Consider the following 14,390-nt stretch of genomic DNA (forward strand, 5'->3'; position numbering starts at 1 on the left):
AATAAATCTGAAGGGCTTGTCTTCCCCTAATTGTATAGCATTTATCTTTATCAGTAGAATTTAAGTAATATAACCCTCAATTCAGAAATAACCCTTAATTTAGAATGAATGGAAATCTAGATGTAAAGAACACATGGTATCTATTTAATGGGAACAATCAAGCCATAATAGTCTTACTCTCAACTAGATACCTGTGCCCACACTTATGACCAAGGAATTTATAATTCCCAAGTGACTGGATTAATGAACTACTCGCAATGTCTGTAACCAAACACATGTATGTTTGTTGACCACTCAGTTGCAGAACACAAAAGTATTAACTTTTTTCAGGTCATGCTGCTGCATGAGTGGTCTTCTTGAGCCTCTTCAACAGTTCAATGGTAAAGGGCATCTGCGTGTACCAAGAAGAGTTTTGGGGAGACACAGAGGTTGTATTCAGCACCTGAACAAGTGGCATCTTTGCCTTTGCCACAGATTTCTTCTGACACAAAACATGTCCTTCTTTGCTACTATAAATACATTTTTTTGCTAGCAGTTTCAGATGAGGAACTACAGCAAACATCTGCCCATCAAAAATCAGTGTTATGTTTTGTGCTTCCTTCTAAACAACATAAAAAGATCTCTGCCAACTACTTTCTTAAAAACAAGCAGCAATCTTGAAAATGTTGTGTATAAAAATCACCTATGATGAAGAATGGCCTCTTATAATTAGATAATTACATGGCCTACAATGTTAATGTATTTTCAATATATGTTCCTTTTGCTGTTAACTGTGGTTTGTAAGTTTAGAGACTAGAAGCACTTATAAACTTGTCTGGCTAAGTTTGATTATTTTTTGGAAACATTTTAAAAAACGAATAAATACAGATTCAGCTTGATGAAGTTATGTTACAAATATTTGTAGACTGAAAAATTATTCAATATGTCAGAACACAGAATCACAGGACAGTTAGGGTTGCAAGTGACCTCTGGATATTTTCTAGTCCAGGTCCCATGCCAAGGCAGGACACATTTTGATTTGAATATTTTGTTCTGACAGCAATGACCTATGCAGAATTTAATTTAGAAACTCATTGAATCTTCCTGGATTTAGTGTCTTCTCTGGAATTTTTTGGAATTAGGAGAAATTAAATCAAAGTATTTGTGGTATGAATTAACTCATAAGCTTGCTTACCAACAATCTGTCATTTGAATTAGATGTGTTACAGCTGAAATCTCTGATATATTTTCCCTTTTTTTATTCCCTAAATGTGACTTTTTTCAGCTATCCATCTGGCAATTTACCTCACATTTTGACAAAATAATTGAAAATTAAAGATAATGTCGATCCTAAAACAGGTCTAAAATGATATATAAAATAGGATGTCAGTTTCTTATGTATACTTGTTTTCTACAGACTTTCAGCATCCACTGTTTCATGTAAAATGAGAACTATGTTATGAACTTCAAATTTAATTCACCCTCACCAGTGAAGACATGCAGTAATTGTTCTGTCTTGAGATACTGTCTACAACTGTGACCCAGGTCCTCCTCACATTCTTACTGTTCCTCTGGCTTGTCTTTCTATGTAGTATAATTTATTTTACATTAGGGAGCTTTCTACATGTTTTCAGACCTTGGGATCTGTTTATATTAATCTGACTAAACCCAAGTAAACTGTGGTTACACAAACCATGCAGCCACTAGATGGTGGCTCCAAGCAGCAAAGGAGTGATGTGCAGATGAAGTCAGGTTTTGCAGAGTGGGTCCTAGACAGGGTGTTTGTCCATGGCTTAACAGTACACCTAAAGAGATTTTCACGTCTCCGTGTTATCGAACTTGTTCAATGGAAACATAGCATCACTGAACATCCAGTGCATCCAGTTCTTCACAGTCTCTCCTTTCTGATTATTTCCATGTCCGTCTTATTGCAAAGTAAGGTAAACCAATTTCACTTATGTTTCAAATTCTCCTCAAAACAGCAAAATAATCAGTAGCAAAGAAGATGTGAGGGGAAAAAAATGAAGCTGCAGACAAAAAAAAAAAAGCCTTTTTCCTTTGAAGTTTTAAATAAGAGAGCACAGGATAAGAACCTATCCATGCAGACTCAAGGGATAAAGCTTTTGAGCTTTTGGCAGAGAGGAAGAGCTCATGTCCATGGTCTGCTAGGTTCATGCAAAAACTCCAAATGAGGGCTCCCTCATTTGTCTCTGCTTTAGCATCAAAAAAGTGAACAATACTATAAACATGACTTAATAAGAATTTTAAAGCCTTTTGGTGGCAAATACCCTCCTGGGTTTTCTGAGGGAGGTCAGAGTGAATGCCTCTGAGAACAGCCAGACCTGTATTTGTTACAGACAAAAACATGCTTTATCATTTATTTTTGTTGGTAGTAAGTTACAGAAGATTACCCATCTGACTCTGGCAACCATCACTTTGTATGCTTTTGGAGAATATTATCAGACATCTCCACTTCCAACAGATATGCGATTCAAAACAGTATCTTCAGCTTTCAGTAATTCAAATGCAAATGTGAAGCTTCTGCATTTTGAAATAACACTGGTTCAAAGATGGTTGGCTATGTCATTACACAGTTGGCTTAAAATAAATTAATAATATACTATGTCACAGTTGCATACCATTATTTTTTATTACTTTCTTAAATATGTCCATAAAATTTTACAGTGCCTGTTGTACAACACCCACCATTTTCCTGATTCCTTAATGAACGATTCTGAGTGACAGCACTTCCATCTTGTGGTAAACTGGAGAAACAGATCTTCTTTACTTCTAAATGCCAGGAAGTACCTCTGAAAACATCACTGTAATATAGATCTATCCAGACTGGATCTTGGCTCCAGGTCCTTCAGAGAGTTTTAGTATGATGTCTCTTTACCTCCACGTGGCATGCCATGTGAGACAGTACTCCTTGCAGAAACCCTGTGTCTTACAGGCAACAGCAGGGGAACTTTACCTCCCTAAGGAATGAGGGAGGTACTGTACCTCTGTGAACTAATGCTTTCAGTGAATAGCTGTAATTAGGCATCGAGAATTTTAATTGTTTATAAATACCTGCCACAGAGGAAACTTCCAATTACCATAATTCTGGTGCAATTGTAAAGGGTTTGTTTCCTGAAGATATATCAAAGCAGAAGTTTTCCACTGCCACAGTTGACTATGAGTGTGAATGAGCATGTGTGTGTAGTGTCTGTATTTTGGGTTTAAAGTTTAATTGTATAACTTGGACAAATCTAATATGAAAAGAGAAATGTTTTTCAAGTTCAAGAAGAGATCCTTCGTGACTATCCAAAACTTAGCTAATCACTGGTCCTATCTGCACATTTGAAAGCCACTGAGCATAGCTCAGACACCTGCACTGGGCTATCAGATCAAAGTCTAATTTACTCTTTCTACTTTGTTTCCATTGTTTTTTCTTGTTTTCTGACACTAAGATACTGTGTGCTGTGAATGCAGAAAGTGAGACATTTAGCAGGCGTCAGCTGGATGCCAAATACGAAATTCCTCCCGCTTTGTACTGTGCTATCACAGCAGTGCCCTGTTTTACAGGACAGCTCCCGATAATTAGAGTCATCCTACCCAGTGCCCTCACCCTCTCATTGTGCCCAGTGTGCTACAGTCCAGTAACTGCTGTGGATTTACCCCAGTATATTAAATTCTTGCTTATTCTGGGAAGTTCAAAACTGGGCACAGTACTCAGTGTGGTCTCACAAGAGAAGAATAGACAGAATTAATCACATCCATTGATCTATTGCCTACAGTCTTGCTCAGAGAGGAGTATGCTGGTAGTCTTCATCGCCACAGGGACACACTGCTGACTCAATGCAGCTCTCTTCCCCAGGACCTCCAGGTCTTTTTCTGCAGAGCTCCTTTTCAGCCTGTCGGTTTCCAGTCTGTGCTCTTGGATGGGATTACTGTGTACTGGCTGCTTTTGTCACTGTTGAACTTCATGGGATTTCTGTCAGATTCTGTTGTCAGTCTGTCAAAGCCACTTGAATGGCAATTCAAACCAATGTTCACAGGAGTAGCACATGATTTGGACCAGAAATTATAAACGCATATTAATTTAAGAACACAAAAACTTCTGTGCTGTGATGTCCAGTATTTTCTCTCTGACAGTGGTCATCAGTGAAAAGTACCATAAACCAAGAACATTTAAAATTATCTCTGCTCTTCTATGAGCTACTGTCTCTAGCAAATCAGTAGTTTAGGAGCCTCTTAATTTGATATGTGCATTTCAACCTTGCCTCTTCAATAGCAGGAAAGGAACTGACTCCATTTATATTTTTTGCTGACAAACCTCCTGTAGCAATTAATTCATAATGGTGGATGATAATGGATTGTGCAAAGAAATGTTTCTATTGTTTAATTTAAGCTTGCTTCCTCAAAATGTTTTTGTTATACTTCTTTGTACTGAGAAATTGGAAAAAGCACTCCACATTTCAGCTCATGCACCATTCATGCTTCTCCAGTCCCAGCCTAGTTCCCCTTTGCTTTTAGAGAAGAATGTGTTGAAATGTTTTCTGTTTTGTTCTTCAATGCTTTCCTTGCAGTTTCTAACATTTGACTGGCATTTTTGACTGTTACTGTGCAATGAGCTGGCATTTTTGTTTAACCCTATCCAGACACCTTAACATTGCTTCCCAGCACGGCAGTAGGTGATTAACCAACATCTTGGATGTGTACTTTGATTTATTTTCCCCTCTACATATTGTTTTGTGTTTATTGGCACTGAGTTTCATCTGCCATTCTGCTGCCCTGTCACCTGCAGGATACTTCTGCAGCTTTCTGCACTCTGCTTTACTTTAGCCTGCTCTGAGCCATCCTGTAAAGGGAAGGGTGTGCCACAGCAAAGCCTTTACAGGCAAAAATTGGTTTGACTGAAATTTATTTCATTTAAAATCACAGGCTGGAAAGATCTTTATCCTTAAACATAGCTTCTTATTCATAGCTGCATACCATGGTCCCCCTGTACACAGCTCCTATGTGAGTTTTGGCTTTGTGGGGTGATGGAATGGAAAACACAACATAACCTGCCTGTTTTTCTGAAGGCTGAAACCTTCTTCCTTACCTGGATTCAACGTGTTTCCAGCAACTGCTGTTGGCTTTGGGCTGCTCCTATGTCATTACACACATGCATGGTCTCTTAACATAGTACCAACTTCCAAAGCTACACACACTTGTGAGGCATCTGATGGACACCCACATATTCACAGCTGCTCCCACAGCCGTGGGTGGCTGGAGCAGGGAAACTCCTGTCCTTCCCTTCTTGCGTTTCCACGTTCCTGGTGCTGCAGTACACTTAAGGTAAGCCCTGTTCAACAAAACTGACTTGAAATCCAGTTTATGCTCCTGGAGTGGCCCTCAATAACCAGCTTTCATAATACACATTTCTTTAGCTCTGTGCTGAGAAAAAAAAATAAAAGGCTGTCATCATAGGCATCTGCTACTTTATATTGGGTTATACACTAGCAGCAGAGCTACTTCCCTCCAGGAACTCCAGTCCTGCAAAATGTTATATAAACACACATAAATATGGAAAATACTACATACATGTGTATATACGTAAAATGTTATGCATAAAAAAGGTTATTTGCACACGTACAGAAGTGAACAATCAGACTCCAAAGAGTGGTTTGAAGCAAAACAAAGAAGAAAATGTGTGTGTAGTGAGACAGAATTTCAAAGCTCTTTAGCTCTTCAGTTCCTTTAATTTCAACAGGACATACAGAATGATAGAAAGTAGAAACTATTGATCATAAAAGTTAATGTTGACATTGAAATACTTTGTATGTTCTTTATGGAGCCCTTTTGCATTTATTGCTTCAGATTAGCACCTGAATGATGACATGTAAACTGCTGGTACCTCCAGCTGGTTTTGCATCAGTGTTACTATTTGAAAATCATTATTTAAAGAATGGCACACATTTGCCTGCAAACACTGAGTGGTCTCTAATGACTGGATCCCAATCTCAGCCCATCCTTTTTTGATATCCACATCCAAAGATGTTCAGTCAATGCTGGGGAGAAAAAAAAGTAATGATAAAATAAGAATTGCTTTCCATGTTATCTCTACCCCTCTTTTTTAAAGTCAATTTTCCTAAAATATGTTTGTTATATGCATAAGTCCTTAGTACATTTTGCAAATCCTTCATAAAATATTATTATGTTTTCAGGAAAATTGTATGCCTCATCCAAAAATAAAAAAATTCCCCATCTGGATGGATTTAATAAAGTATTTTATTCTCTTCCATTTTCACCTCAGGTTCAATGCCTCTTGTACTTTTAGTTAAAAAGACCCAATATTATCCTTTCAAATATTACTTAATCTTTCACACATGAAATATGTTTTCTCTTTCAGAAGTTAGATTCTACCAAGGGGCATTAAAACATAGTACACAAAATTTCTTGTCTTGTATTAATTCATGCTTAAGCTCTGGGTTTGCATAAATTGTATCTAGAAACCATACACAACCAAATCTTTGGCATGTTAAGTATCTGGAATTTACATGGAGGTCAGCGAATGTTGTAACATTCCTGTCTGCCCAAGAGAAGGACCAGGCCATCAGTTTGGAAAACCACTACCCCTTACTGCACTTTATGCCATACTTCATATTTATACTCTGGGTTTACACGTGTGTTTGTATTGTAAGTCACTCTCAAAATCAGAAGGTGCAAAGGAAAGTGTATTGGTGAGGATCACAAGAGGAAAAGCAAAAATTGTTTTTCTCTTTACTTAAAAGGCAATGCTTCTGGTATTATTCAGCAGTCTTTGGCTCGCTTCCCCCTTACAATGGTATCTGTTTCCCATTGTTAAAGATTCTTCATCCAGGCTAGTCTATTATTTCTGGAATTTGTAGAAAGGTTAGTGAGTCTCTAGAGTTGTGATTACTTTTTCTAGCTGACATTTATTGATCTCATTACCTTCATGCTCATATTTCAAAAAACTTTTTTTTACATTTTGTTACCATTTCAAAGATGACAGAAATGCTGCAGTGCTCACTGTATTAGAACTGTATGTAATTAAAATTTGTACTCTGTGTTTCATCAGAAATTCACTGCCAAACCTCAGCATGTGTTGTTTACAAATTAGACTGTTATAATTAGAACACCAAATGACTGCAAAAATAGAGACTGAATTTATATTTGAAACAAACATCTATTTTATTTCTGCACAGAAAATTCTGACATTTTTGGTCATAAGCAAGTTGCTAGATACCATACTTTGGAGAAATCAGGTAATATCCATACCTCTGCAGATGCCAGTAAGCCCATGAGACAGTTTAGGAGATACCATGGGGGTGGTAGGAGATGTAAAATTCTTTTCTAAAGTGCTTGCTTTTTACTAAGGAGTGAACTTCACCTTTTGATTTTACTGCATATTTCCTTTCTCTGTTATTATTATCAGTGCAATTCATGTGATTACAACAGTATTAGCCACTTTCTTTAAGGTAGAAAGAAATTTTGCTACGACTTGAATGGATTTTACAGAATTCTTGAAATACTTAGACCTATAAAGGAACAAAACTAGGACATGATACACTCCAAAACTTCTTAGTATATTTGTCTATTTTAGAGAAAGTATGTAGGTGTCAGTCTTAAAAAGTACTATTGCTTCATAGACACCTAATAACATGAGGGACTCCTGAATTCCAAAGGATTCCAGCTGACAAATGCTACTGCCAGCTTGAAATTTCTCCTGCACCTTTCATATCTTCCTTTGAAAAGCCTTTTTAAAGGTTGCTTGCTGAAGTATTAATGTGGATAGATGATGAAATGCTGGTAACAGGATATATACAGAACTAACGGGGTGTTCTTGTGGCAGTGCATAATAAATACTTCCATGGAAACATGAAGATCTGAGATAGCTTAGGTATTACAGTGGTTTAATGGGTGTGAACAGCTCAGACTCAGGTTCTGTACTGCTTTGCTGAGGACTGCTAAATCACTTCCCTGTCACTGAACTCCCTAAAATAATAGAATAAATTGTCACTTTGCTGAAGTGGGGAAAAACAGCACAGTAAATAAATTGGGACAGGTGTTGACATTTAAAGCATTTAAATATCTGTAGTATTCCATTAATAGATGGACACTAGACACAGTTATATATCTATAAAAATAATCCATATGTAACATACATATATATTTATATAAAATATATGTTAAAATGTATTTTATTGCTGGAAGTTCATCAGAAATTATATCCATTTATTTCTCCTCAAGTTATGCAAGAGTTGCTTTCTCCTTATAATTTTTTTATCTGGAATGGCTTAGAGAACTACCATACTCAGTAGTCCTCTACACAGAGAAAATAGCTGTAGTTACTTGTCACTTACTTCTTATGATCAGAATGCACAGAGCTCCCAGATCAGTGATTTTTATCAAACTTGTGTGACATCTCACAATTCCTCCTTGACCCTCTTTTCCCAAGAAAAAGGGAATTCTCTTTCACTTTGGAAAAAGCAGTGTGAGTTTTTCTCCTGACAAATGTGACCTGAGAGTCCTTTGTAAACTGTACATGATCTTACGCCAATTGATAGGCTTCAAAGGCTGAAGATGCAGCCAGATTAAATAGTAACACATATGTGCTGACAGTCTCTGGGTGACTCAGGGCAGTGCTAGAACCAGACAAAAAGGGTGATACTAACTTGCCCAGCTGCCATTGTCTGTGGGTATCACTGAGGTGTTGTGTCCATTAGCACACAGCAGGTGCGAGTGTACATGTTACTTGTGGCAGTGTAAGATAAAATACCTTTGCAGACAGTACTGGGAGAAAGAAGATGTCTTACTCTGAGAATGGAAATAACCACATGATGGAAGCTGCCTTCATCATTCCTTTGCAATGAGCGTCCTCTCCTGTTTCTAGGCTGCTTCATTACAGTTGTCCTTGGAGCATTCTTTGAATTAAATGAGTATGAGTTGGAAAAGGGATTGACAGCTGTGGTTACCTTAGTTATTGAAACTAATGTATCTGTGGCTGAAACATATGCTGCCAGCCTCTCTGGATGTGGATATCATGGGTAACTATGGAGAGTTTAGGCAGTATTTTCTCTCTTTACATTCTTCTAAAATAATTTCAAGATATCAGTTCTTCAGTTAATATTCAATTCTGATCCCTCATAATAAAAATGCAGTAACTTTACTCACCTTTTAGATTTTAAGGGCACTAGCACATACAGTGCTAGCCTCAGGATATCAGTCTGATGACCATCAACAAGCAACAAAACACATGAATCACCTGTCTTGTGGATGTCTAGTATATAATTGAAGTTTTGATAGGATTTAGCTGAAAGAAAATCTAACAAAACTACAAGATTTGAAATGCAAACCATATTGTTCCTCTAGAAAGAGATTGATGTATTAAATATTTATGCAAACATAATAAATTGGCAAGTGTATGAAAACACTGCTACACCTTCATCTCTTCCATATATCATCTGCCTGAAAAAAAGGATTTGCTGCTAAAATAGAATCGGTGTTCTGCTATATAATTTTCATAACAGTGGCTACTTGTCATTATTCTTTCTATATCCATCCTAATATAGGTGGAGATTATAGCTAACAATAAGAAGAAACCAGTGAATACTATTTCTGAATAGAAAATGGAAGATATATTTACATCATTGGACACATACTCTGGAAATACTGAGCTCTTGTTATTATAGGGTTAATGGCCTATTCACGTTACTGATCTATGAATTTAAGTGAATGGCATGTCCAGCAACCTTCTGAAAATAATAGATTTATTGCATATTTTTAACGGATTATGAAATCAGCAGTTTTCCCGATATCCCAGAGCTAGTAATACTTAGCATTCTTCTCTATGACTGTAGTTACAGTATTGAGTCGTTCTCACAATAACTCCAAAGGAAACATTATATTGTTTTTTTAGTGACAGAGAAAGTAATACAGAGGGGTTGCTGAATGTCACATAAAAGGTGGATCTATGTAAAGTTGGAGTAAGGATGAATTATGAGTGAGAATGAGATTCTTGTTCAACTATATGACTTAAAACCAGTGATGCACGAGCCTATAGGGAAAGTAGGGCATGATTTACTGCTCTTCACTGATGTATACACACACACTTTGGTTTCATCACCATGAAGCCTGCTGTATTTGCTGGCTGCAAAATTAATAGCAAGCTGTAGACTATAAAGTGACTGTTCAGCACTTAAGACATCCCAAAAAGCTCCATCCAAAGTAAAACAGTGTCATTGATTCTGCACGGACTAGAGAGTAGAGTAACTTAACCATCAATGGTATAAGTGTATAAACTTTGACAGATTCAACTTCTCTGTAACAGAAAGCTGCTTACATAAGTGATTTGCAAGACAAATATAACAACTATTTAGATTAAAATAGTCAGTCTGGGATTAAAAATGTTTGGATAAGCAGTATTATGTTTACTTCAAGTGGAATAAAATAGGAAAGGACTAAAATATCCTAAATTAATTAGTGAAATAAAGACAGATAAAATGAAGGCTTTTCTATAACTTATTTCAGGAAAAAATATAATTGTTGTATTTTAAGATTCAGGGAAAAAAGAACAGAGGTTTGAAGTTGCCATTTCACTGAAAGCAAAACAAAGCTTTATGCAGACCAGCTTACCTTGTATTTTTCACATTCACCAGGATGTTCCCCAAAATATATGGTTCCCTAAGAAAAACAAATAAAACATTCAGAATAAAATTTATTCATGTGATCCACAGAAATGTTGACTATTTCTAATATATAGGTCTCACTTTCAAATAATTGTGACTCTTTTGGGATATTAGATGATTTATTTAAGTAGAATAACAGGACAACTAATGCAGTCATACATTTAAGGCTTGTTAGCATACATCAACACAGTTGAAAGTTTCTAAAGAAACTCTGATTTTGTCAACCTCAAAAAGTGTCATTCATTTCGGTGGGGCAGGAGTTCCCTTTTCATATGAATGCAGAGGAATTACCTGTAGCTATGGACCACTAGAATGGAGAGGAGTGAGAGGCTGGATGTATGCGTTAGGGAAACTGAAAGTGGAGGGAAATGTAGTTTGGGCCATTATAGTCCAAAGATCTGCATATATTGCCAGGACTTAATTTACAGCTTTAAATTTTCCTTTATGTCTGAATATACCATAAAGCTACTAAGACCTTTCTGTTATATGTCAGGAACCTCACTGTGTGTTTTTATACCTGAATTGTCTTGCCAGGATGTTGATTTCCCCCACATCCTTCCCTCCCTCTCTACTGTGGGGAAGACCACCTGTAAAAATCACCTTGGTATTAGCATATGTTTTTACTGTAGGGTTAATTTGGGTTCTTCTACATTGGAAAATGTGTTAAGCGAAAATAATCAGACTGTGAAACAGTACTCAAGCTGTGTGTCTACACACCTCCTGTTCTTGTTTGATTGTGAAGGTAAAATTTCTAGAGGTGTAGTGCCAGAAGATGCTTTGCACTCTTGGAGTTTTCTCATATCTGGAGGAATGGGGAAGGATGTCTTTTTTCTTTCTAGGCACAGCAAAGGGAATGTGGAAAACATTTTAGGACTGGGGCCCTTAAGCAGATCTAGCCCGTATCCACAGTGAGGGATGCTTAGGTTAGCAGCTGGCAAATCATGCTAACTGTAGTTTTTACCTATACAGCAGGGAATATCTATATAATGGACTCTGTGTGCAGGTGGAACTCAGATTAGGAGCAATACTTGAATTACAATTTAAATAAAATTCACAATGCAGACAAGGTTTTATGGGTATGTCTATACAGTACTGTCTAATGCTGCAAAAAAACATGACTTAGCTCAACCATTAAAATTAATATGACTGCATTAATATAGTACTGATATTCAGAGTATATTTGTATCAGAACTAGCATCCTTAGATCTAGGCTGGGTATTTCATTTAGACACTGCATTGTGCAATAAGGACAATCCCTACAAAGAATAATTAGGAAATGCTGTTTGTAACCTGAGAGGACAGATGAACTGGAGATTCTCATTTCATTATTCTAATAATCATCTCTTAGTGACAGCTGGCCTGCTTCTCAACTTCCTTGCATCTTGAAAAGTCACTAACACTTCTGCAAAGAAAGCATAATGTTCTGAAAGGTAGTATGTTCTCAGCTGAAAATTACTTTATGAGATCTAAGGTAGTGAAGGATTGGACCCAGATGAAATACTAATAGTTAAGGCTCGTATTTCTACATGACCTGTGATGAAAGAGAAGAAGGTGCTGCATCTCCAGAGACTTTGGGGAATGTTCAGGGAGTGATATAATTAATAACTAACTGTTCAATTTGACAACCCTTAATCTCATTTTCTCAGGCTTGTGTCCTACAGATTATTTATAAATTAGATTGGTGGTCATAGTAACTATTCCCCTGAGTTTTCAAAGTGAAGGGAGCCTAAAATGACTTCTACTTTTCACAGCATGGTCTATTGAGCACATCATCCTCCTCAGCAGGACAAAATGAATACTGTGCACTCTACTCTGGGGCAAATAATTTCCCTTTTGTACAATATTAGTAAACAAACTGTGGAAGACTCTGTAAGTTTGAGGAGGAAAGTACTGTCCCTTAAGTCTATGACAAAACACTTGCATCGTTTCAGCTTGTGCTGAACCTCCTGTGCCGGTGACATGGCCAGTCTGCCCACATGGCCGCAATACACCATCATGCATCTCCAGGGTACGCACATGGCCCAGGCCTTTTGCACCCTCTCCCTTACCTTGTAACAGAACATCAGCAGCCTCGTGGAGCAAAGGACATTTCATGTCTCTTCACAATGGAAGAGACGTCTATGCAAGTTGTTGAGATGAGACGTAAATTCTCATTCTGTTTCTATTCTGAGAAACAACAGCTGCATCATAGAGAAGCAAAGGTTTTGGAAGTTCATTTCATTGCCAAAGAGAAAAGGTGCTTGTCTTTACTTCCAGATACGTATTCAGTGCAGAGTCAGAAACTTAAGCTGCAGACCAAAATTCAAAGTGAAGATAGTACTTTTATCTTTAACAGGCTTGCAGAGGAATTATTTCAGGAAGAACTTGCAGTCAACAAAACATATATGCCAAGTCACTCACATACCTGTAGCTTCTGTGACTTGTAGGAGAAAATTGTAAAAGCTGCTTTTCACCACCAAATTAACCGTGGACAACTTTTTTTTATCAGTATGGTATCATAATTTCTTAAACTCCACTTTACAGTGTGATTTCTTGCTTCAGGAAAGTCCTCCAGAGGTCTTTTGCAGGCACTGTATTACTCCCAGGCTTCAAAGCCTGATCTGTATGGGATTCATGATTCATGGGACTGTTTAATCTATGATCCATAACACCCTTTGGAAAGAAGTCCCACAGCTCAACTAGACATTATGCAAAGAGACAAGTCCTTTCATTCTTTTCTCATGTTGATTTTAACAGGTTAATCTGACCCCCACCTTAAAGTTTTTTACATTGCAAAACATTGTATGATGGCTAACATATGGATGTTCTTAATACATTAGTTCCACTTTTGGTTATTCCAAATTCAGAAGTATTATGTTTTCTTTATAACATTGTGTATTTATTAATAAAATACATAATAATATATTTGACGATTTGTGTACATGTACATATACACACATGTAATAAAACAATATGGTATGTGAAACACTGCATACAATGCTGTAGACTAGGACTGTACAACACTATTTTACATAACACTATTTTACATAAACAGTCAAAAACCATTTGATTTGTCACGTTCTCTTTGTCAGTTTGGTGGATTGTGTGAGATTTTCCTTTTATTTACATTAGGTTCATAGAAAAAAGCTCTTGAGGGGCTAAAATTAGAATGATTGTGGCTTATCGGTTTCATTCACTAAATAACTGAACGCATATGCTTTTAGGAGATTAAGTGAAAAAACTGAAACAATTCCTATCTACAGTTTAAAGCAATCTACTTCGAAGAAATGAATGATCTGCAGGTGACTACTAAGGCCGTGTGATTTATTGATTTATTTTATCGACTTAGCAAGCAGCAGAGCAGAGACAATACTTGTGACCTGATGAGAAGAAACTGAGTCTGCACAAGTGGGTTCGAGGTACCTCGCACCTCTGTCTTGCAGAAGGGGAGAGGAACAACCTGTTCCAGCGATTTAGTGGTAAAAGATGTTCACACCTGAGATTCTGTGTAAATCATTCAGGTGGTAAATGACACCATGCACCTAAATTCACGCGGTTTCAGGGGGGACGATGGAGACAAGCCCAGGCACAAGCCGCGGGGTGTCCAGGCAGCCCGGCAGCTTCCCGGCACCGCGCCTGGATGCCGAGTGTCCGTGGCGTTCACGTCCCCTGCCCGGGACAGCCCCCGGGACAGCGGAGGGGAAGGGGGGTGAGGGGATGCGGGGGACAAGTGGAAGCGCAGCCAGAGGCAGG

At 37.5% G+C, this 14,390-nt stretch overlaps 1 long non-coding RNA gene across 1 annotated transcript; it reads right to left on the reverse strand.

Moving 5' to 3' along the window:
• Window positions 1-5,987: 5,987 nt before the first annotated feature.
• On the reverse strand, window positions 5,988-14,384 carry LOC108445439. The gene is made up of 3 exons (XR_001860290.1): window positions 11,949-14,384; window positions 10,606-10,653; window positions 5,988-6,017 (listed from the first exon to the last, which is right to left on the reverse strand). It is a non-coding gene; the product is annotated as an uncharacterized LOC108445439 (long non-coding RNA).
• Between the last annotated feature and the right edge of the window lie 6 nt (window positions 14,385-14,390).

The sequence above is a fragment of the Corvus brachyrhynchos genome, unplaced genomic scaffold (assembly GCF_000691975.1).
Source record: "Corvus brachyrhynchos isolate BGI_N302 unplaced genomic scaffold, ASM69197v1 scaffold142, whole genome shotgun sequence".
Taxonomy (NCBI): Eukaryota; Metazoa; Chordata; class Aves; order Passeriformes; family Corvidae; genus Corvus; species Corvus brachyrhynchos.